Source organism: Aythya marila (genome assembly GCF_965140915.1).
Source record: "Aythya marila genome assembly, chromosome: 1".
Lineage (NCBI taxonomy): Eukaryota > Metazoa > Chordata > Aves > Anseriformes > Anatidae > Aythya > Aythya marila.
The window spans coordinates 169,427,304-169,451,165 of record NC_139042.1 but is presented as its reverse complement, the minus strand read 5'-3'; the positions used below and the strand labels follow the sequence as shown (position 1 = coordinate 169,451,165).

The following is a 23,862-nucleotide window of genomic DNA, read 5'->3' as shown; positions in this document are numbered from 1 at the left end:
TTTTTTTTCAAATACACCCCGTAGTCAAAGGGCACTACCTGCTGGTTCTAGCTGTTTCTACCAAGGAGCTTAAACCCTGTTTATGAAAAATAAAATAAATAAAATAAAATAAAATAAAATAAAATAAAATAAAATAAAATAAAATAAAATAAAATAAAATAAAATAAAATAAAATAAAATAAAATAAATACAGCCTTTTTGCTATCACTGAAAAACTGCTCACCCTTGCTCTTGGCAATTGCTCTGTATTTGCTGTTCCTGAGGACTTCTGTAGGTTGGAGAAGGAAAGACCTTTAGTGCACTCCAATGCACTTTGTGGTTGTGTCTGAAAATGACTTATACAACTGGCTATTCGTCGCGTTCTGCCTCCACTCACAACCGAGGACAGTGGTCTTACGACAGCAAATTTAATTCTACATTTTGGCGAAGCAAATAAAACACCCTAATGGTATCCTCTGCATACTTTGGGTGATTCCTTTTCCTCCCACATCTGTGACTGCATCATCCACCTCTATCAGTGATGCTGAATGGGGCCAAAGAGCATCTAAAAACTTCCTGGAGCAGGGGTGAAGTAACAGTACAGAGGCTTGCCAGGGAATGCTAAAGAGCCAGGGTAAGAAAGCATCTTGAGGTTCTGAGTACATCTGTCTCTCTTGATGCCCTCTTTCCAAATTTTTCAGGTGCTCCAGACAGATGCTGAATGTTTTTAGCTCTCTCTGGGTCTTAGCAGGAGCAACAGCCAGCTGGAAATTCAAATGGCTAGGTGGGTGTCTATGAAATAGGTCAAGAAAAAATAATAATAAATAAATAAAAAACACAAAACCAGACAACCAACCAAAAACACAGAAAAGAGACCTTTTATTAACTGGGATTAAAAATAACAAAATTAAAAAGACAAAGATTTAGACAAAGAGGTCAAATTGTACCATATGAGGTTCAACATGGATTTGGAGTGTTCACACGGTGATTAGCAGCCACTTAATGAAATGAGCTCAGAACACCTTAAATCAAGCAGGTGCAGCAATGAGAAATAGGCCTCACCTTTGTATAAAAATGTATATTGAGCCACGCTGAAAGTAGCAAATATATGAACACAACACACATTTTCTTTTATCAGCTTCAGAGATTATTCTGAAGCATTAAAGTGCTAACAACATTCATTTTAAGAAAACAAGGAAGTCAAATACACGCTGACTGCAGTCACCTTGACAATATCCCACAACTAAACACACAATTTTAGGCAGAAAGGCAGGTTAGTTTCATTAACAAAATTTAAATCACAATTTACACCCCCTGTGATTGCACATTGGCTATTATATTAAGCTAACCAGCCTAGGACATGAAAATATTTTATTTATTTATTTATTTCCTGGCTCTGTCGAACCCCACAGGCTTCTTGTTGTCTAAATGCTAATTGATTTGTGTGTAAACTTCAATCTTGTGATGGGCACAGAGATCGGTCCACAGAGATGCAACGACAGCATCAGATGCTTTGTTTACTTACCACATATTCTGTGGTACCTTAAGTCTTAAATGACTTTGAGGAAATACAAAAAAAAAATAGCTTTGGGAAAAGACACCATAAAAGTGTAAAATTTAACCTAATGTAGTAAAATGCTTACAAATGGATGTAAAAGGGTTGGTAAGACAAAAGAAAAGTTTATTCAGCAACAGTGAAGACGAGGAAGGTTCATTAAGTTATTCAGTCTCAAAGAACTGCCTTTATATCGGGTCACGGGGTGTTATGAAATCCTTTTTTTTGATATAACAGAAGTACTCCAGAACTTCAGATACCATCCCTACGACTGGATGCTACTTACAGTGCTATACGGTTATTTGTTTACAGCAAATGCATGAATATTTGTGACAGAAAGGCTAAGATACTAGAATAATACAGTATTTTCCTGGACAAAGTGTACAGACGTTTATTAAAGTGATATAACACCCATGCTTGGCACGTAGCTGTGCTCAGCAGTGGCATTAAGAAGCTGGTCTTCCAGCGTACATGGAAGCCTGTTCATTGATCTTCAAAACACGTTAATGTCGTCAGGCATGTTACTGTAGGTCTTAATGTTTCTGTGAAATATTAGTGTTGTATAATCTACTGAATGCTTATTTTTAAGCTGTGTTTGTAGCTCCAAAATCAGACCTGACTGATAAGGAAACATATGTGAAATTTGTCTGTTCCTGGCAAAATATTGCATGTTCATTTTTTGTCTGAATTTCTCTACCTATCTCATAACAAAATCAAAGAAGCATCACCATGAGTGTTTTCCCTGATGGAGCAGCAATGCCAGTTCACAAACGTTGGCCTCCGTCCTGTACACACTGGCGTGCAGGCCCAGCCTTTGTAGCGTTTTATCGTCCTGTTGAATTCAGGGGGTTTGTTTGCATCATGTTTTGTGCGTCTGCAGCTGCTGTGGCATTGTACCACACGCACGTTCATGGAGATGAATTAAAAAAAAACACACAAGTCCAGTCGTGTCACTTCGTCCATTTTAATCATAAAGCAGGTAGCGAGGCCTGTATGTGTGTTGGTGCCAAAATCACACACTTTCCCACAATTTCGGTGCCCGGGAGGGCAGCCCCAAACCCAGCCCCCCTCAGCCCGAGCCCCGCTGCGGCGGCGGCCCCGCGGCCTAGGCGCCCCGCGGGCGGCGGGATCGCGGCGCTGCTTCCTCCCCCTCCTCCTCCTCCTCCTCCTCTTCCTCCTCCTCCTCCTCCTCCTCCTCCTCGCCGTCCCCCCGGGGCCCATCCGAGCGCTGTCGCCGCCTCTCCCCGCCCCTCAGCGCCGCTGCCAGGCCGAGCGGTGGCGGTGGCGGCGGCGGCCGGGTCACGGCGGCGGGCGGGTCAGAGGGTAAAGGTTGCTCCCCCAGCATCCTCCGTGCTGGATACTCAGCCATCTTGGATCCGCGGGACAAGAAAATTCATGCGGTGAGTCCGGACCCGGCCGCCCCCGCCCCGGCCCCCGCCGCCCGCCGCCGCCCGCCCGAGCCGCGCTGAGGGAGGCCCGGGCGGCGGCGCTGCCCGCAGCGGAGCCCCCCCGGGGCCCCGGGGCCGCGTCCCGGCGGCTTCCCGTTTGCTTTTGTCTCCGAGGGGAGCGGGGGAAGGAGGAGGAGGAGGAGGAGGAGGAAGGGAGGGGGGGGGGGACGCGCGGCCACCGAGACGCGGCCCCGGCCCCGCCGCGGCCCGGCCCGGCCCGGCCCCGCCGCCCTCCCCCCGCCGGGCGCCGCTGCGGGGCCGAGGCCTGGGCCCCGCGGCCTCCGCTCCGCCGCCGCGGCCCGGCCGGGACGGCCCCGTCCCGCTGCCCCCCGCCGCCCCCCGCCGCCCCCGGCCTCCTCCCGGTCCCCTCCCGGTCCCCCCTCGGCCTCCCCCAGCCTCCGGGCCCCGCTCCCGGGCGGCGCCGGGGCGGCCTCGCGGCCTGCTCCGCCAGGCCCCGGGTGAGCCGGGGATAGCGCCGGCTCCTTGCCTCCCCCCCCGCTCCTCAACCGACCCGGTTTATTTCTTTATTTTATCGTATTTTTATTTATTTATTTATTTTTTTTTGACGAGCGCCTGGTCCGCTCTCCTCCTGGCGGCGGTTGAGGCGCTGTGTAAACAGGTCCCGGCGTTCCCCAGCCCGTGCCTGTGGAGCAAACTTGGAGCCGGCCTGGGGCAGGGACGGGACAGGCCCGGGGGGATGAGGGGGACAGGGGGGGACAGGGGGGCACCGCCACGCTGGGCCGAGATGTGGCCGTCACCCTGCAGCTGCTGTGCCCCTGACAGGAGCGAGGGTTTCGCTGCAGACACCGCAGGCTCTGTTGTCAGTGTTGTTGTTGCTGTTGCCTTCTTGTTTTGTTTTTTTCCCTCCAATTTCCCTCAGTGCAGCTGCAGGTAACTTTGTTTTGGAGGTTTTGTAATCCGAGCGAAAGGAAACGCACTCGTGTTAGATGCACGTTGGCAGCTCCTGCTTGTCGTAAGTCTGCTTTATCAGACAAGAACTCATCTCCAACTTTGCACTGTTTTATCCCCAGGGGAAGACACAAACTTTTTTTTTTTTTTAATGTCTCGTTCGTGTATGTGCATGCACGTACGCGTGCGTGTGCGACTCGAGTGTGTGGAGGAAACATTCCTGCCTGCCTGCACGGCAGTAACATCTGGTGCTGGTGGCTGCCTGCTCCCCTCGCTCCTCAGCTGGGGGAAGGGAGTTGAGGATGATCAAACCTGCTGTCACCTCGCTTAGCAGAAATCCTTACGGTTCTGGAAACTTGGATTTGTTTCAGGCTGTCGAAACTTGTGAAGACCTGCAAAAGCCAACTAATTGTTTGGGTTTGCATTAAAAAGGCGTCTTTGCTTGGATCTAGAAGATTTGTTAGGTGAATGTTGTTGTACTTTGAGTCCTCTTATAATGGCGTTTTAATACAACATAACTCGCAAGATCCAGTTGCGTGATACTGAAGACTAGGGATGTGTTCAGTGCCTGTTTTTCTCCCCCCCTGCTATTGTTTAAGTTGAGAATTCAGCTGGCTTAAAAAACTTCAAGGTGTCAGCTGCTTCTGATCTTAGGAAGGGATTTGAATACTTGATATCATGAGCTGACTGACTTGACTTGCAAGTGTATTTCCGTTTCACTTTCAGGAAGCTGTTGATAAAGCTAAGAGTGTAGTAGGAGATAAACCTTGTCTACACAGTTCTTTTAGCAACGTAATACTGTTGTCAGAGAAGTCACTGTTGCCTATTTGTGTGTCAGTTCTGCCAGCAAACGAAAGCAAAAGCCCTAAGAACTGAAACAACTCCGCTGTTAACACTTGCAATTTAAAAAAAAAAAAAAAAAAAAAGAATTGAATTATCTTTAAAAGATCCTAATTCTTTCTAACCTAAGAGAAGTGGTATTCACTGTGAAAAATGGGACAGAAAAACATGTCCTGAAGTTTGATGCTACAAACTGGTCCCATAACTAGGTGTTTGCACCTGGTCCTTACCTTGTCCCCACAATGAAAAAGTTGTGCATGGTGCATGCCTGTCGTGGAGTGGCAGCTCTCATCAAGGATTTCCGCTGTAGTGGTTGTACTTCTAAAGGTATTTCTGTCGAGGCAGAACTTAGCTCTGGAATTAGAAACTTTATTGCATTTTTAGAACTCGTTGTGTGCTTTTTTTTTTTTTGTTTGTATAAAAAAAATCTGTTTGTCTGTTCTGTAGACACTGCAAGATTTGTAGCCTCGCTGTAGTTTTAAACCAGCCGCTTACCATAACTTTATTTACTCAAAAGTGGCTTGCACCTCCCTGTTTTTAGAGACTCCAGAAGTGAATATAACCTAAAATCCCAGCAGTTTAGTTAAGAGGCGTTTCTTGCACCTCACTTTCTGACTTGGTCTGGAAACTTATGATAAATGTTGACTTGCTTGCTTTGTTCTGAGGCAGTATAGAAAGTACAGTTGAGCTTCCCAGTGCAGCATTTTGTTCTGAAGTAAGTAGATTCTGCTATTTAACTTTTCTTTTTTTTTTTTTTTTTTTGGATTATCTCTTCGTGTAAAGCTATAGCAGCGTGGTTGAATACAGGTTTGAAGCCCACTTCAAAAAAAAGTAAATAAAAATCTCAAATTTGTGGCAGAATGCTTGCCATATTTGTTGTCTATTTCTAAATGTTAGCTTAGATAGGAGCTGTGTGCCAGTTTATATAGAAGGTCAGGACCATATTACATCAAAACAGTATTTTTGCCACAAATTTAAGGGATTGCTCTCTAAATTATAGTTTTTCTTTTATTGTTATTAATGCAATTTATACGCAAATTACAGTAGTCCTTGACAAAAGCCAAGAAATTCAAGTCAGGTTAACTTTGCCTCATCTGGGTTTTTGAGCTACAAGTAAATAATTTTTTTTTTTTTTGAAAAAATATGTAAACATTTTTCTACGCAACAGAAAGCTTTTTTTTTTTTTTCTTGAAACTTATCCTGATGTCTCAGCCTGTACTGAGTAACTCAAAACAACCTGCTTCAGTTGGTGTTTCTGGAATAGAGCTGACCTTTTTTTTTTTTTCATTTTTCATGTGTTTTAGCACCTACATTCAGTGTTTGTGTGTTGTCTTGCTCTCCTGACCCGGGTTCCTGTAAAAACATATGAACAACTGAAAGTTTGTGGGTAGTCTCATTGACTTAAAAGCACCGCTCACGTGTTGACAGTTAACTTCTTGCATTAAGAGCTTTAAGACCAAGTCTGCTTGTGTTGAACATCAGAACAGCACAGGAAGGGTTGTGTCAGATGACATTATTGCACTGCAGCGTGTTTCAAGTTGCCCTTAAGGAATTATTTTGTTTTTAGAGATGTTTGTATACAACATAGACATTTCTGAGCTAACCAGTAAGAGATTTTACATAGGAGGTAAAATCTTTGTGTGCTTTTATTATCAGCAAGATTAAAGACTGTGCAATTTTCAGCTTGCTTTTAATTTCTCTTCTATCTTTCACTTACACTACTGTGCTGAAAACTGAGTACTTGCGTTGGGATAGTTTGTACTAGCTCAGCTGCTGGTCTGGTTCAGATCCCAAATCAAGATGGAAATGACCCTCGCCCAAAGAGGTTCCTGAGCTCCCCCTTTGCTGCCACTGTTTTGTTTTGAGGTAGCACTGGTTATCAGCAGGGTTACAGGAAAGTGGGCGGTATTTTTTCCTCTTGACTTGCTTTCACTGTCACCTGACTGCTCTTTTTACACTTCTGATGTGTTTAAAACGTGATCATAATTATTTTCAGAGACATCTTTCTCTTGGTGAGTTACAGTGCCAGGGTTGTAGGGCTGAAATTCATTAATAAGTAAACCATTATTTCCTCCTGGTTTCCTTTATGGGTGTGTGTGTGTCTTTTTTTTAAGCATCTTCTTGTGCCCCACATCACTCGTGATTCTTTTTGGTTGCAGCAAGCAGTTTAATGAACTTTTAAGGTGTTTTCAAGGCTCTACGTTCAAATTCTTTGTGCATTTGAAATCAGTGATGGGTGACTGTATACAGACGAGGTCATTACCTGTGAAAATGGATAGTTTATTAAAGATGAAAACTCGTGTAAAATTACAGGTATATTTGTGGGAGATAAAACGGGAACTCCTACTTCGTGTTACTCCCGCTGAGCAGACAGTACTGCAAGGGTTGAGCATGAGCATAAGAGTCAGAGGATGCTTCCTCTTCGGTCCACTGAAGTGGTGTGTGACTGGTAAGTCATTGAACCAGTTTATAGCCACGTTCCAGTCTGTAGTCTTGGGATAATACTTTCCCATGTTCTGCTTGCTTGGTTCTAGGACTCTGTGGAAGTAGACACCAGTAGTATGTAGTGGATCTATTGGGGTTTATAAAACCCGGCTGGTTCTATACCATACTCGGTCGGTGGCAGTTGTATTGCTCGTCATTCCATGTTTCAGAATCTGATGTCCATCACCTTTTCATTCATTACAATCTGTATACACGTGTATTTGAAAACAACAGCAAGGAGTTTCCAGGCACCAAAAAGGAGCGGTATGGCTAATTACATGCAAACAACCACAGCAGTTTAAAATTATGAACTCTTAAGGTTTAGTTTTGTAGGCAACTTCTCGGCAAAGAAGTTATTCCGTCTGTGTCCCCGTAACACGGGTAATGATAATATAATATCAGCATACGTTATCTTCTCTAAGGATTGCATGAAGATGGGAATCTTCATACCAAACAGTGCAAAATAACGCTGCTGGTGGTGGACTGTGCACTTGTCATACAGTCTGTAGGACTATGAGCTTTTTCTTTGCATTACAGTAGAATAGCATTTTCCCCTTTTCAGCTTATTAAAACCTTGCATTGTTTGAGGCGCTGATTACTCTTTATTTTTAGTGCATTTCTATGTTCTAATTGTGAAAACTATTTTTGCAAAGCAAGTGCTGCCGGGGAAGTAGAATGATGGGGAGAAGATACACCAGGCTTCCTTTTGATGCTCTGGTATGTACAGGGCTGATTTGGGTACATGCTTGGTGTCTTTCACCATTCACGCTGGGGAAATTTCATTCATCAGTGCTGCAATTTGTGGGAAAGCACTCGTTGCATATAAATATATTAAAAATGCATAAAGGAGGAAAATAGCTGTGAAACAGCATATTTTATGTAGTGACTAAGTAGGTTAAAAAAAGTATATAGAAGAGGGTCTTCTCTCATCTGGAGAGCACGTACTGTGCTTTTTAGTGTGGAGAACTGGAAATCTGTAAGGTTTTCAGAAAGAAATCTAAACTGAGCACAGCACCAATACACGAAAGATAGAAAAAGAGCAATTCTGAACATTAGGAGGGTCTTGTAATACTGTGTCCACCTGTAAAGCTGTTTGCAGTAAAAGCAACAACAGGCCATATATATAAATAAGTAACTTGATTAATTTCTTGGAATGCCAGTGCTGTTCTTGATGCCTTCGACACGTTGAAAAAGTACAGCACACAGCAAAGTCTCATCATAAAGTCGAAAGGCATCTTGTACTGCAGTCTGAATTTGTTGGCTTATGTGGATACACGTTTCTAGTAAGTGTTCCTTGAGATCAAATTGATTAAGATCAGCATTATACACGAGAATAGGTTGGTGTCTCTTTTTGTTTCATGGTGGAAGTTGAAGCAATCCTGTTCAATTGGGATATGGAGTTTTTGGTGTTGTTTTAAGGAAACTTTCTGGCACTTTCAGAACGGTGTGTTTTGGGCAATAAATATTTCTGCCCCACCCCCCAGTTTAAGGAAGCTTGGTTATATAAAACATATATATTATGGGACATCTGGGAGGAAGCAAGAAGTATTCCGAATTTTTTGGAAGGATAAAATGTAATTTTAAAGAGATTGGTGTTCTTCTGAGCTCTCTGTGTCTCAGGTACGTGTATATTGTGACTAGCAGCAGCATACACTTGATGGCGAGTAGTATTTTCCATAACAGTTTAATTAGGAATCTGCAAAATGTTGATATTAGCCACGATCCTAATCTCTTCATTTTTTTTCTTCGAAAGACATACAGCTAGTTTAAGTGCCATTTTTTTTTATGAATCTGGAAGTTGTTTTAGGGTCCTAAGCATAGATTCAATTCCAGCCGTCCCTTTTTTAAACAAGCGTGCTGCTAAACCGAATTTGTTTTGATATCAACAGCTCGATAAGTCTTGAAAACTGGGATGCCCAGTGTGGGCCTCGTTGGCAAACAGGAGTGAGTCACCGAGAGGAGTCATCCTTAACTCTGCCTTCCTAGCAGCACGCCTCTCCTCCAGCCTGCCGCGCTGCTGGACTTCTCGGGGCCGGGGCATACCTGCGTCTGCCGAGTCTGGTTTTGAAAACAAAACCTTTTTGTGAGGTGTTTTTTCCAACTGGGTAGACGAAGCGTAGTCTGCAGGCCGTGCTATTAATGTGCTTAGCAAAGAGCCTGGAGGGGAATAGCGTAGGCTGCGAGGGAAGAAGCAGTGGTAGTAAAATCTGTTGGTAGTGGGATGCGCTTAATGGGTTGTTTCATGTCTGTCTGCAGGAACTAGGGGAAGCAGTGTTCAGGTAGGGTTGGTCTGAAGAACAGTGTGATACATGACCGTGAAGTTAGGTGGAAATTTATTTATTAATTGGGTAAAAATGAGAGGAAAATTGATCATCAGAGATGGTGAGGAAAGAGCAAAGTTTCATCTGGGGAGGTGCACGCTGGGTTCGTTCTGCAGTGCTACTGCAGGTCACACTGCAGCTCGAAAACAAAAAAAGGCAAACATTTAATCTTGGGTTCAGTTTCTCAGGAAATGTGATTTATGAGATGATTTGGTTTGTCTGGCCCTCCCACTCACCAGCGTGTCTATGTGTGTGTACAAACATATACGGAAAGTTCATATAGTTAACTTCTAGCTCAGAAGTTAAGCATTTAACTTGCACTTTATACATATAAAGTATATATGTGGAAACAGAAATTGGAAGGAAGAATTAAATCTCAAATTATGGTCCACCAAGCCTCATAAAATCGTGACGAGGTAGAGGAAGCGTGTCCAAATTACTGCACCCACCGGGAAGAGATGCTCAGAGCTGGAGCGTGTGTCCTGCGGGATGGCAGCTGCCAGGCAGCCCTCAGCACACACAGACTTCCACGGGGTCTGTGCCACAGCTCTCCTTTCCCTGGGACAGGAGAGAGAGTCATGAAGAGACATGGAAAAGAGGGAAGTTTGGGGTCATCACCGTGCAGAAGTATTAGGCAACAAAAGAAGAAAGCGGTAGGAAACCAGTTGTTGTCAGTTCTGTGGCTCCTAGAAAAGAACACATTTGTGTTTATGAGGAGTGGTGTTTTTGCAGTGAACCCAAATTGACTTTCGTAGTTTCTGATTGTTGGGTATTTATTTGGGGGATTGGCGGGAGAGAGCTCTAATCTGAATCTGATCTGAGCCGAGCAGTTGTCCTTTGTGCACGCTGATGGGACTGTCCGCGGCTCAGCACCAGCTTCGAGTGCAGTACTTGATTTTGTAATGTGCTTCTAAAAATAAGCGCGTGGTCTTATGTAACGCCTCTTGCATTGTTAGCACCTAGAGGTGCCATCCCCGCTGGTGTGGAGCGGGATACAATTGCATCCTGCCTCGCGTCTGAGTGTGGGTATTGACAGCTGAACTGGTTTCCCTGTCGATGACTGTGGCCAAACAGCGTTTTTGCTTGTGTTTTAGGATTATCAAATACCTTCTTTGCGCAGTGAGGTAAGCTACTCCTCTCCATTCGCACAATTTTATGGCGTTATTTTGGCAGATCTGGGAGACCCAGCAGTTTGACAGAGCTGTAATAGTTCTTCAGACACTTGTTTCTATCATTTGAAGAAGCACAGAGCATTCCTGCTCACAGGTGCACGCTCTTCATAAGTTACACTTTCTGGGAGACTTCTCACATCATCTGTCTGCAGCCTAAGTGTAATAGTTAGGAAAACATGTGGATGCTGCAGGTGTGAAAAGATGTTCATCATATTAATGCAGCTTTGATGGCAAACTTAAAAAATATGCTCCGAAATAATCCTCACTTTTCCAGTATTTTAGGTGACAATCAGGTGATACCTTCTCTCGGCTGTTTTATGCCTCTTGCTACAGTCGTAGCGATAGTCTGAGCTCTTCAATGTGCCTTTCCTCCTGCTTTTTGCACTGCTGCCCTGTTGGCAACTAAACTTGAATTCAGGCTGCAAATAACGCCTTGTTAAATTAAGGGATGGAGTGCATTACGTCCTGCTGGTCGGGTGGCATCTGTACGGAACAGACTTGTCATACGTGGATAATTTAAGGGACGGGAATTGGATTTATCAAGAATTATAGCTTCAGCAGAGTAACTTGGTCCTCATATTTCACCGCTTCTTGAAGTAGGTGCTATATTTTTATGCTGAGGGCACAACTGAAGCTTCAGAGTAGAGGATCAAAAGTTGTGAGACTGAAAACACAAGGCCAGAACAGGGAGGCGTTTATTATTTGTTCTGGTATTGTCCTTATACAAATTAATTTTCTGTGGTGTTGTTTAGAGACATCCCAGGCGCTTCATTTCATAAGGTCCCTTTCCTTCCCTGAGGGATCCTGTGGCTCGGTGAGGGGCAGATTCAGGGGGATCTGAGGGCTGAAGGAATACACGCGTGTAAATTAAGTACACACGGTTTCTTCAGCAGCTCCCAGTTTTAAGAATAAATGAGGTATTGTATATGATTTTGGTGATTTCCTAGCAGCGTCTAGATCAGTGATCCAGAATTTGGGGGCTGGGGAAATGCCGTCAGCCATCAGACTTCCTTGTGAAGCACAGATGGCATCGGGAAAGACCAAGAATAAAAAATAAAAATCTGCCATGCGTGGTGTGATTTGTCATTACACCAGTAGCCCACGCTTCACTACGAGGGTTGCCCCTGGTGACTTATGGCCAAGCTTTGTCCTTCGTGAGGCCAAACACCGTATTTATGTATTGGGGTGGGTAGGCACGGGCCACTTCTGCATGGATAGGCCTGGCTTCTACCTTGTCCTGGGGTTGTTTGGTGGGAGAGGGGAGGTGACAGCCTGCTGATGGAGTAAAACCATCAGATGTTGTGTCAGGTGACTGCAGTGGCTGCCATGTAAAATTGCGACGTGCAGAATGGACAAATTGGCTCCTCACTGAAAAACGCGGGGCTGAAATGAGCTCACATCCATCTGATGCTGCCCATAAAACTGTGTGGCTGTGTTTTGATCCTTACGAGGTATGGGTATTTTGGTGGTGAACGTGTTTTCTGTGAAAACTCTGTCACTAATAGCTGTAGTGACACCTTAAAATATCTATCACCGTTCGTGCTGGGAAGGAGGAACCGTGAGAGTGGCAGCTTTCACTTGGAAGGCAAGCCTCTGAAATGGGTGCACAATACAGGCATTCAAAAACAATGCAGTTGTTAATGGTAAGCACGAATGCTGAAACAGAAAAAAGTGAATGGTGGTCTTGCCTAACCAGTTGCCCTCGTGCTTTGTAGTGTCAAACCCAGAAAACACCGAGCTCTGACTTGTTTAACCAAGCACAGATCCGTTCAGTGTTGTGTTTCATCTCTGAACGCAGCTACTGCTGCTCTGCCCACGTTATTATGGTTCTGATTATTAGTACTTTCTTTTCTTCCTCTGAAGAACCACTCGGTGTCTTTCTCTGGTAAGTGACAGCCCAGCCCTGTCCTGGAGAAGATCACAGGCTGCGCTGAGGTGGGCTCGGGCAAGTCGCTGTCACTCGCTGCAGCCCTCCCCAGCTCCTCCTCGTGTTAGCACTCTGACCTCTGCGGCCACTGCAAAACCTGCAAAATAAAATTGGCAAAACTCAGCGCTACAAATGACTGAATTGCTAGAGCAAACGTGACCCTTGAGTAAAACTGAGACTTGTAGTGATACCTTGTAATTACACCTGGGTTACGAGGCCCTGATTTGAATTCCGGGTTGATGTATGGCATGGTAGAGGTAAAAAAAAATCTGTGTAACGCTGCTGAAGTGCTCATAGCCATTACATATTCACTTTGTAATGTTTCCTTTACGTTTCTTAAAGTAATATCAAATATGCTTTGAAATTTTAGCTATTAAAGGTTTGCATTTTTTTCCCCACTTAGAGCAAGAAGCTCTAAATTGCGTTGCTGTATAAATTGAGAGCGTGAGCTACGCTCCTTCAAGCGTGATGAGGGCATTCCAGGTGTTAGCATATGCATATGGGGCTGTGAACTTAATTTGTGTCTGAAGACAGGGTTTTGGATAAACATGAAAGACTTTGGCTAGCCTTTTTTTGTCTCCTGTGTTCTCAGAAAGCATCCTTTTTCTACCTTCTGTAGTCTTATGTGTGGTTGTTTTTTTTAATATTTGTTTTTTCCATCCCTGTAAATTTCTTGCCTTTTCATCTCTTTTCTCTCTTTCTTTGCTTCCACTGTCCTTAACTGTAATTTAAGATCAGAAAGCAAAGTTTTGGATTATCCCCATTGTTCTTCCTGATGCTTAGTCTTTGTATTGCCATGTGGTAAGCTCGTCTCAGTTTCAACTCGTGAACTGGGAGGGATGTAGGTCAGCGTTTATATAAGCATTTAAACTTCTGTCACAAACAACTCTCTCCCTCAGTCGGTACATAAAACCCCACCTAAATGAATGTTAAAATTGCAGACTCAAGGCTCTCTGAACTTAAGAAATGCTCGAGTGAAGGTTTTCTTTCCCGTCTTGAGTCATGTTCCATCTGCATATCATTATTACACAGGTTTTTTGATCAAATGCTGCTTTTTCCCAAGGGACTTTGGCCTCATTTGTTGAACAAGATGCATGGCGCTCACTGCATAGACACTGAGTTTTTGAAATTCCTTCACTCAGGTCACGGTATCCAAAATCAGAAGTAAATTCAGGATTAGCATTTCCTTCCTGATTTTTTTTTTTTTTTCACTGTGGTTTCATAGAAGTGCTTTATAATAGGTTTTGGAAAAAGTTGTGTTTTCACGTTCCCTCACTGGTGTGACAGCCCCGCGTTACAAATAGAGGAACTGAGGTATCAGCTTACTGTGGGTGCTGCTTAATATTTCATAACAGAAATACCTTTCACTTAATTTGCAGTTGTGAAAGGTTAATGCTTCTGCACAGCCTCTTGAAATGTTTCGAGCAGAAAGCACTTAGGGACATCTGTGTGTGGCTCTCCAAATGTTATTTAAAAAAAAAAAAAAAAAAGGCCGAGTCTTAAGAGACGGGCATAAAATCAGTTTACACGTGTGACATTGAAACATCTTAGCCAGGCGTGTTTTCTCTCTGTGGTCCTCAGTAACTACAGGAGGGGAGAGGCACGTCCTGACAGTGGTCCCTGGCCGTCCACCAGGAGAAGGAGGAAGCCCAGGAGCAGTGGGCACGGCCCTGAGGCTGCTGGCGCTGCGGCGGCTGCATCCTCGGGGCTGCCCGCTGATAGCACCGCGCACGCCTGCCTCTGGCTCTCTGCAGTTTCTCTTTCTGTTCCTGTTCTGAACTCCTAATTCCGCTTTTGGTTTGCCCCTCGCCTGCGTCCTAGCTCTGCCCTTGATGGCATCCAAAAGGCTTTAAAGAGAATGAATCCAGCTCGGCCCTGGGATGAAGCACCCTTAGCTGTGGCCAGGCTGCCCTCTGTGCCGTGGCACAGAAATCCAATGCAAAGAAATGAAAGAGGGAGCATTTAAAATGGAAGCAGGGAGAGTGTGGAGTGTCAGTCCCATCACTTCGGAGTGTTTTTAAACGGGATATCTTAACCACATATAAAAATAAATCTGATCAGTTCAGTCTCAGAGATGGCTAAAGGACCAGTTTGAACATCTGAGGCCCTCACTTTCTGTAGGCAAAGCAAACAAATGTGGGGCCTTGCAAGCAAGGACTAAGACTGCCCAACAGAGTATTACTGCCCGTGCTGTCTGTAACAGTGCAATTGCTTTTAAAGGTAGTAAAACCAGATAAATCTGTACGTTTTCAGTGTCTTTTTCCAAAGCAGTGTATTTGAAGGCAACTTAAAGATGGTCCAGAATAAAGTGTGTTTCATATGCATTCAAGTTTTTGTGCAGTTCTCCAAATCTGAAATATGTGCGGAATATAAGAAGGGCTGTAGGAAACTCCTAGAAAATCTCTAGTCCCAAAGTGTTGGATAAACATCGAATTACTGGATTGTTTTGTATAGATGCTTTTTTCTGATTCCATTGCATGTGAAGATACTTGAGTTGTATGGGTAAGAGAGGGTTACGTAGGAGGAAGAAAGGTGATGCAATTGAAAGAGAAAGTGTGTGTTAGAGTAGGAGCGAGTGTTCTCAGTAAGAGGAAAGTTTGGCTTTTATTGGGTGTGTTCACTTACACTAAAACTATCATGAAAATAATGAAGATATATGCTGAAGTAATAGATGACTCATCTTCTATTCCTCTTCGTGTTTTATAAGCGAAGCAGTTAACGTCCAGACTTGACTATAAATCTTCTGGTATCAGCTTAAGATCCAGATTTCTCCCACGTATCGTCCTCCACTTAATTGCGTTGCTTGAGGTGAAATTTCTCTCTCTGGCTTTAGCTGGCCACAAGGTAGAAATCTATGCCTCTGAAAGCCCAGTGAAAGAAAGGGAAGAACATCGTGAGCATCCTTGAAGATATGTGTGTACCAGGAGTGAGTGTTTGCTCTCGGGATGGATAAGATAACTGATCACAGTATGGGTGTCACTGCAACGCCTGCATGGGTAACGCCGGTGTAAGTGGTGCTGAACCCGTTGTCTCCTCTCCAGACTGTTCTTATGGCAATATGAAGATGAAATCTGCCATGCAGATATGCTGCAGGTAACAAATAATCACTAGTCTTCGCTAGGACTTGCAGTGTGATGTTGTGAGTTGGTGGAGAGAAACTTTTCGCCCTTACGCCTCAACTTTCAGGTAGAGGGATTGTTTTCTTATGACGCGTGTCCTGCCCATAACCCAGGGCTTTGGTTAAAATCTCACCCTATAAATAGGCAGCAGCAGTGCTAGCCTTGTGCTAAGGCATAACAGCCTGAATACATCTTGCATCACTACAGCAATTAGAGCATAATTTATTAACAATTGTGAAGCCTTCAAATCAAAAGGGGAAAAAAACAACAACCCCCGATGTATAGCCACTAGAAATCTTGTGGGATTCTGCATTTGTGAGCAGTGCCTCTGTGTGACTGTGCAAGTAGTGTTTATTGAGATTACAAATTAGCCTGTGGTTAGCATATTTTCCTGTAACGGATCAGTTCTGGATTCTTACTTTCTTCTTTTCACTCCGTCAGGCCTGTGTTGTGGTCGTCGTCCTCTGCAGCGAGGGGCCTGCCTCGAATTAGGGTTTGTTTACTGGCTGCTCCTACCTCAGGCGCAGCGCCTCGGGGATCTTTCCTCTTCAGCCTCCTTTGTCTCGGAAAACGATAGTCTCTAGTTTATAACATTGACTTAGATTCCTTAGGCTGAAAAGTGCAATAAAATTTTAATGTCTAACTTTATAACGATGCGGAGCAGTGTTAGTGCATACTTCTGTTAATTTTGCAGACACTTAATGTGTATTTCCCCCCCTGCAGATGCGTATATAAATCATTCCCAGTTTGGACTATAAATATTCAGAAGTTACAGTTTTGTGCTTACTTATAGAGAATCAGAACGGTGTAAATTGGCGTAGGTGTAAAATAAGCAGGATAAAAAGTTTGTGAGCTGTGTAATTTCTGTTCAGTAAATGATTCAGTGTACTCTAATGCACTTATCTTTATATCTATCATGAAAAATCCCTTACTGGGCCCGAATACCGATGGTGTTAAGTTAACTTAAGGTGCTGGTCTTGCTTATAAAAATTGCCTTAAAATATGAGGTAGAGTTCTCGTGGCTCTTCTGGGTCCTAGCAAAGGGCTAAATCAGCCTATGTTGCCACACAGCGAAAAAAAAACAACTCATTTTTTTTCAAAAATCTATAATTGAAGTTTCATTTGTCTATATCAAGTCCTCTGTAGCATACTAAACAATCACAGAGCTGTGATGGTGTTAAATTTTGTCTTTCTGATGTCCACGTGCGCCTTAAATGAGCTTTGAGATCCTACAACCGTAGGAACGTGCTTGATACTGATAAAACCACTATAAACTTTTACTATGAAAACTTTTTTTTTTTTTTAAATAATTCCAGATCAATACAAAATCTAATAGTAGAGGTCTAATTTTCTGAGGAGAGGTAGATGTGGAAGTGGTTAAGGGGGCCTCCCCTAATGCAGCAGCTGCATATTAGTCCCATGTACATCGTGTTACTGACACATGTTAATCGTGATGCACTTCAAAGGAGTAAACTACTGAAACAATTCCTTTTGTTTACGCTTTTATCTTGGGCTGTTTGGTCATAATTTAGGAATACTTTATTCTGAAAAAAAGGTATAAGGAGTTTAATAGTATTTAATTGAAAACTTAAAGCATTGTTTTGTTTTGTTTTTTTTTACACTGGAGCCATAGTAAATGACATTAAACGGTAACCATGCCAATTAGAAAAGATGATCTTTCATGCTTTATTGAAAACTTTCAACTTCATGTTTCATGTGGTTTTGAAGGTTCTTGATGGGCCTGTTCTCTTAAAAAGCAAAATTTCTTGTGTTAGGAATCAGCCTCCCTAGATTTCAGTTCAGTATTAAAACCTGTAGTTTCTCAGTATTGCGGAGGACACCTTTAATGTTTGCTTTTTATTTCTTTCCCATGTTAGAGAGAAGTCTAGAGACTTCTGGAGTACTTCCAATTTTTCAATTCTGCAGTGAGAATTGCACTTTTCTTCTTGATTTGCAAACATGAGTAATGGTAAAGACACTCTCCAAAACTGCTGTGATGCCATCAGATACATGTTACAAAACCAGGCAATGGTTTGACATGCAGACTTGTTCTGAGGGATAATGTACCACGAGATTGTGGCTATACTGAAGTTCTCTTACTGTGTTTTGCATTCTTGTTGACTTCAGTAGATAGTCCTCAAGTGAACTTTGTTACATGCTCTTCTTTAGAGAGTTGAAGTTTTTGTTTTTCTGAGAAATACCAAATCACACCGCAGCAGCCTGATGCTGTGCAGAGCAATGCCTGCGCTGCCGCTGGCTATCGCAGAGGGCTCTGAGCCTGACCTCAGGATCAGGGAGGTGAGTACAGGAGATGCAGAAATTAAAAGCATTGTATCCACTTAAACGGATCTCTAGTTGGTGGCCAGGTAGGAGGCTGACAGTGCTGTGTTTTATCTGTTCCAAATACACATTTGTTAAGCAAACACTGTTGTTGGGGGGGCTTAAAACTACTCGAGGCGCTTCCCAAGTGATGCCCTTGTTAGCCCCTGAGCTGGCACTGAGGTGGGCTCTGTCTGTTCCTTCAAAGGACCTTCCTTGGCCCCCTGCCTTCATGTCCAGAGACTCCCCTGCTGCTGCCAAGTCAGGGAATCTAGGATCAGCTGTTTCTCTCTTGTAGATAAAGTGCTTTGGGAGATGCCACTAAAGGATCAATACAGTAGGAGGGTGTCTCCCGAAATGCTCTTCAAGGATTTTTAAATACAAGTCATTAAACTGTTCTTTGTTTATATGATTTCAGTGATTTCTGACAGCTGCTCTTGCAGCTCGCCAGTCCATGGGCATAGAGAAATAAATTTTTGTCTTTTTTTTCTTGCCCCTCTCTGCACTGCTTGAGTATGCCTGTGAAAGGTGTTCTGCATAGGAAGCACAGGGTGTTAGGGAGATCTGGGGAAACAACAACAACTTGGGAATATAAAAAGACCTGAAGGTCTAAGATGACACAGGCTGTTCAGGAAAGCAGTATGCTTTTTTAATTTTCTGAAGCAGAAGACAGAAGCAGTTGGCACAAGGTGCCAGCTTCCCCCGAGGAAGACGTTGGGAAGAGCGACCCGAACCTACTGCACCTCACCTCTGCTGCCAGCCGCCCGAGCACTGTGCCAGCCTGGAAGGGAACAGCTTTGAAGCAGTCGTTTGAACAGATGATTTATGATCCTCGCTGCTGTAAAGCACTTTGCTCTTTTTTTTCCCTTCATTCATAAAAGCTTCCTGGCAAACAGCGGCCTGCCAGCACAGGTATGTGTATGGCAGGGAAGCGAGCCCATAAATGAGGAGATCCTGCCAGTCCCTGAGCTGGCTGCGCAGTTACTGGGAGAGCGAGGGGATAGGTTGGTTGGCAGAGCCTGCTCTGGAAAGCTGGAGAGTCATTTTTTCGCTGTTCCTTGCTCGACAAGCTTGCAAACCTTGCCTTAGGCTGTAACAATTATCTCTGATTTCCAGCAAGGCGGTTGAATTAAAGAGGACTGCTGCATCGGGGAAAGGCAGAAGCAAGTTTCTAAAGAGACCCTTCAGGTAGTTTGCTGGGCTCTTCACCAGCATAACCTCGTGGAGGAGGCTATTGCTGTTGCCGGTCCTTCTCAAGAAAATTTGATTGTGGAGGTCACAGATGGAATATTTCAGAGACAGAGCAAGATCCTGGGTCGCAAACTAATTTAAACGTGTCCCTGAAGTAAGATGTTGTGCATTGGGTTATGATGTGACTGATACTTCACTGAGGATCTGCCTGAAATTGCATGAGTTGAGGTGAAGTCCAAGACTTTTTGTATAGGATGCCTCCTTTCTGTATCTGCAGAAAGGATACTTCTGCACAACATTTCCAGAAGAACTTCTGCGTTTTTGTTCTCCTTTGGTGCCGATGTAAAGGTGAGCGCGATGCCATAAGCAAATGGGCAGAAGGAGCCTGGTGTTTTCCATGGCAGTACGAACTTTTTCAGAAGTCACTTGATAAGCAGCAAACTCAAAATAATGAAGTTCTGGTGGGATCGATCTGCCAAATGAGGTAGGGAGCAGAAACAAAGTCTGTCCTCTTGCATTGCTGTAGACTCGTCTCTTTTGTCCACTTTTGTTGTTTTCATCCTTATACCTGCCTTTCCCCAAATTAGCTGTCAGACATTTTCCTAGCAGTCAGATACTTGCTCAGCTTCTGGGAGTCTGTCTGTTTGCAGGAGCCAGGCTGTGCCCCTTCCCATTAGCAAGTCGTAAGTCTGGCTGTTGGCTGCTGGAGGCTGAGTATCCATTCTAATAGGTTTACAGGATTTATGTCTCTGGGAATAACAGTTTTTATGCTAAGCTTTATTTGTCTCACTTCTCAAACTTCAGACAGAGAAACAGAGGCTGCATTCCTTACGTTGTATCCATAGGGAGCCAGTGAAGGCGGGGAGCTGTGCCTTTCAGTGAAGAGCAGAAGGCTGAGATTTGCCTTTTTGGATGGTAACAAAATGTGCTAATAATTCCTGATAACTTCCTTGGTGTTACTGTGCTCAGCTGGTTATGGGCCATCTCGTACTAACAGGTATTTAGAGCGAAATTTTAACTTTAGAGACTCCTTGATGATATGAAGGAGAGGTGGGAAAAGCTCATACCCACTTAATTGGTTGCCAGTCTTTAGTAGTACCATCAGCTCCCTTTTCCTTACCTGTTGCTTCTGGCATTTGGTAGTATTAGCTGAGACCTGTGGCTTTTTTTTTTGCTGGTCACAGCTGATCTTTATGCTTCTTTCAGAAGTGAGTGAAAAAATGGGGATAGGGCTTGTCCAACGCAACCCAAAACAAGCTCTGAAAGACAACTGATGTTTAGACATTTTTGTATCTAAATGTCTTTATTTTGTATCTAAATCTTCTTTATTATGCTTTGTTTCCAAATAAGTTGTTATGAGACTGCATTGTGCAAAAAACATTTTGCATATTGATTTTTTAACTTAAAGTATATTCAGGAAACAAGATTTGTATGAGACCAGAGATGATAATGTCATTATGTTTTGATTGATTTGTTATGGAAGGCTTTCAAATGCATTCTTTTTTCTTCCTATGTTGCTACAGGAGCTGTTTGTAAGGGACAAATGCCAGCAAATATTTAGCAAGAGGAATTTGAGTACGAGGCAGTCTAGGGATGATGCTATTGAGAAAACTTTAGAAATATATATAGTGTTTCTGTAGCATATTTTATGTAAACATATTATCCTCAACATTAACTTTGGATCATTTTTTTGGCTGTTTTATTATGCAGGCAACTTTGAATTGTAGTTACGTGTTGTCAGTCAAGATCTCTGGGTGCTAGTTGCTAGCAGCTCGTAATTAATTTTGAGTAAAATACTTCAGGAGAAGGGCTTAGCGTGCGTAGTAAGATTTGTACTAATGAAATTTGATGGGAAACCCGAAGTGCTCGGATGTACCCTCCCTTAAAAGAATTGGTCTTAATATAACAGCAACTAATCAGTCTCAGTGTGGGTCTGTTTGGGGAAGTACCTGTGTAATGACACATTTTTCATTACCAGACACATGCTTTCAGACGTATCCGTGCTTCCCTTAGAAAGAGAGCTGCTTTCTTCAGCTGTCATTAAATATTATTAGTGCCTCTTGAAGACTGATGAGCAGAATACTATTCTGGTCCAGCATCAAAATTAAGTGCGTGGAATGGCATCGGCACTGCTGAAACAATGATTTGACACCAAGAGCTCTTGCATTATCATCTGCAACACATTAAAAAAAAGTTTGCCGTTTAGATATTTACAATTTAAAGAGCAAAAGGCTGAATGGTTTTCTGATTTGAGAGCAAAGCATGTTTACCAGAGGGAAGATAAATAAACTTCTTGTTGGACCTGGTGATTAGGGACGTGGTTTAGTGGGTGACGTTGGTGGTAGGGGAGTGGTTGCACCAGATGATCTTGGAGGGCTTTTCCAACCTTAATGATTCTGTGATTCCTAGTTACTTTGTTTTTTTTTTTATCCATTATGGAGTTTTCTGATCAATGGCAGAATAACGTGAACATGAGCAGCTGGAAGAGGCGTGCAAATTGGTGTGCTCCTTCCTATAAAGGGCTGTAATATCTGGGTGAGCCTTACAAGAAACAATTGCAGTACGTTTACATGTTCAATGCAATTAGATTTTAGTAATTTTGCTTGATAATTAGAGGTGCTCTGCAAAGGCTGCAATGTTTGGTGAGGAATTTAAGTAAGCTGTCGTCAGTTTCTCAGTGTTGAAAGTGAAGAAGCACAAATTTTGGTGTACCTGACCCAAGCCAGCTGTGGAGGAGAGCTTTCCGTTAGGAAAGACTATGGTGTTTATGTTATTTATGCTCTTTTATTTAATGTGAAAACCAGCTTTTCTGGTAAGTCCTGTACGAAGGGTGTGTTATTACCAGGGAGTTGTAGACCACGATGCCTTTCTTGCTTTTTGTTGTTGTTTTGGGGCTTCTTTCCCCTTGGATTTTTCTTCCTTGTTTTCTATTTAGAGGAGGAAAGAGAAAAGAGCTCTTCCACAGCCCTTTCTCTCTCCAGCATCATAACCTCCAGATCTTAATTTTGGCACAGACTGGCCTGTGGTGGTGTCAGTGGGATCAGTGTGTCACCGTGTCACAGCACCGAAGGCAGTGCCAACTGGGCTTGATTTAAGACACACGAGTTTGTCGTCGGACTTCAGCGAGGCGAGCTGTGCGTGTCGTGTTTCAAGTTGAGGAGTAGGTTGTATAAAAAGAAAACAGTGCTTGAAGGGGCATTGCTGACTGCTTAGAGTTGGTGTTTTCTAATAAGACATTTTAAATATTTTACCATGAAGCCTTTTCATTTATTGGAGTCCGTTTACCCCTTTGCATCTCTGTTGTTGATCAGCACTTTGATACAAAACCCTTTTGCACATCAGCAGAGGTACCTTGCTGGTTTGTTCTCCTCCATATGCCCTCTTCGGTGCCTTCTGGCTCTGTGGGGTCAGAGTTTCTGCCCTTTGTTTGGAGCTGTGAGCAGAGAGGCTGAGCAGCTCATGGCGGTCCCGTACGGCCCCGGCAGCACCACTAAGAATGAAACCAGTCCCTGCAGAGTGCTCTGAAACCCGGTAAACAAAAATAGTAAAAATATTTTCAGTAACTTTCGCTGGTGAGGAGGCATGTGCTCGCAGGCAGAGCTGATGAGAGCCCGAGTCAGTGCTTGGTGGTTTTAACCAAGCCCACAGCAGGTATGGTTGTTGAAGCTGTGTGCTCGGGTCTGTCTTAACTGGGGATTATCTCCTATCTATTGTATTCTGTGAGCTTCGCGATGGATAAAATGCTTGAAACATTCACAGGAGATGGGACTGTGGTGCTGGGTTAAATGAAAAGGCTGGAAAAAAAGAGTGGAAAGGTGCAGCTCTGTCTTAGCGATGGTAGTTTCTGGGCTGTGTTGTGTGAGAAGACGAAGCAAAATGACGGCGCAAGTGTTTGACTACACCAGGCTAGCACAGCTAAGTGTCTGCAGCTCCACGTCAGCACGCGGTGCTTGAGGAATTAAGGAGAAGGAAACCTGGAGAAATCCTGATCTCTTAGAGGAAGCAGAAGGAAATCCAATTCCGACGTAAAACTTGCTTTGGTTGCTGTGATGTGTACCCAAGACCTTCAAACGAGAGCCATGATGCTGCGTGTGTGCTGCAGGGCGTGCACGGTTTGGTGGGCAGGGCTCGGCCCTTCCTCGCTCCCCACCTGCTCCAGCCAAATTGTTGGTTTCGAGGGGGTCCCGGGTTGTTCCCACAGCCACGGTGCCCAACAGGGCCATTCCTGGGCAGGAACACTGCATCCAGCAGGCTGAGACACACAGAGATGTATCACAAGTGAACTGCAAACGTTGCATTGAATGGGATGCTCCTTCAGCACTGCCAAAATGGGCGTTTGTTGCAGGTGTCTCAGAGATGTGGCTCGTGCCTCAAAGGAAAGAGAAAAATCATTACATTTGTTCACACAGGTCCTTGTGTGCCCACAGTGACGTGAACCAGACGGCCCTTTCCCTCTGAAATTGGTGTTCAGGTGGAGTATTCCTGGTGCCATCCCCTGTTTACTGACATTTTACCATTTTTGTGTTTCCCCAAGCTGCAGTTTTTTACCCTGGGCTTCTGGCCTTTAAATTTCCCTTCCTTACCTGTTGTTGGTTTCA

General features: G+C 43.8%; 1 protein-coding gene across 4 annotated transcripts in view; it reads left to right on the top strand.

Annotated features, from left to right (window-relative positions):
* The first annotated feature begins 2,765 nt into the window (after window positions 1-2,765).
* The window catches only part of CNOT2 (CCR4-NOT transcription complex subunit 2), an 85,765-nt gene continuing 64,668 nt past the window's right edge, over window positions 2,766-23,862 (top strand). The window contains exon 1 of one of the 4 annotated variants that reach the window (XM_082760643.1): window positions 2,766-2,934. The gene's annotated coding sequence lies outside the window, so the exon portion shown is untranslated. Of the gene's footprint in view, window positions 2,935-3,936; window positions 3,956-23,862 lie in introns of those variants that run through there. The other 3 variants (XM_082760642.1, XM_082760640.1, XM_082760641.1) reach the window with 3 other exon arrangements.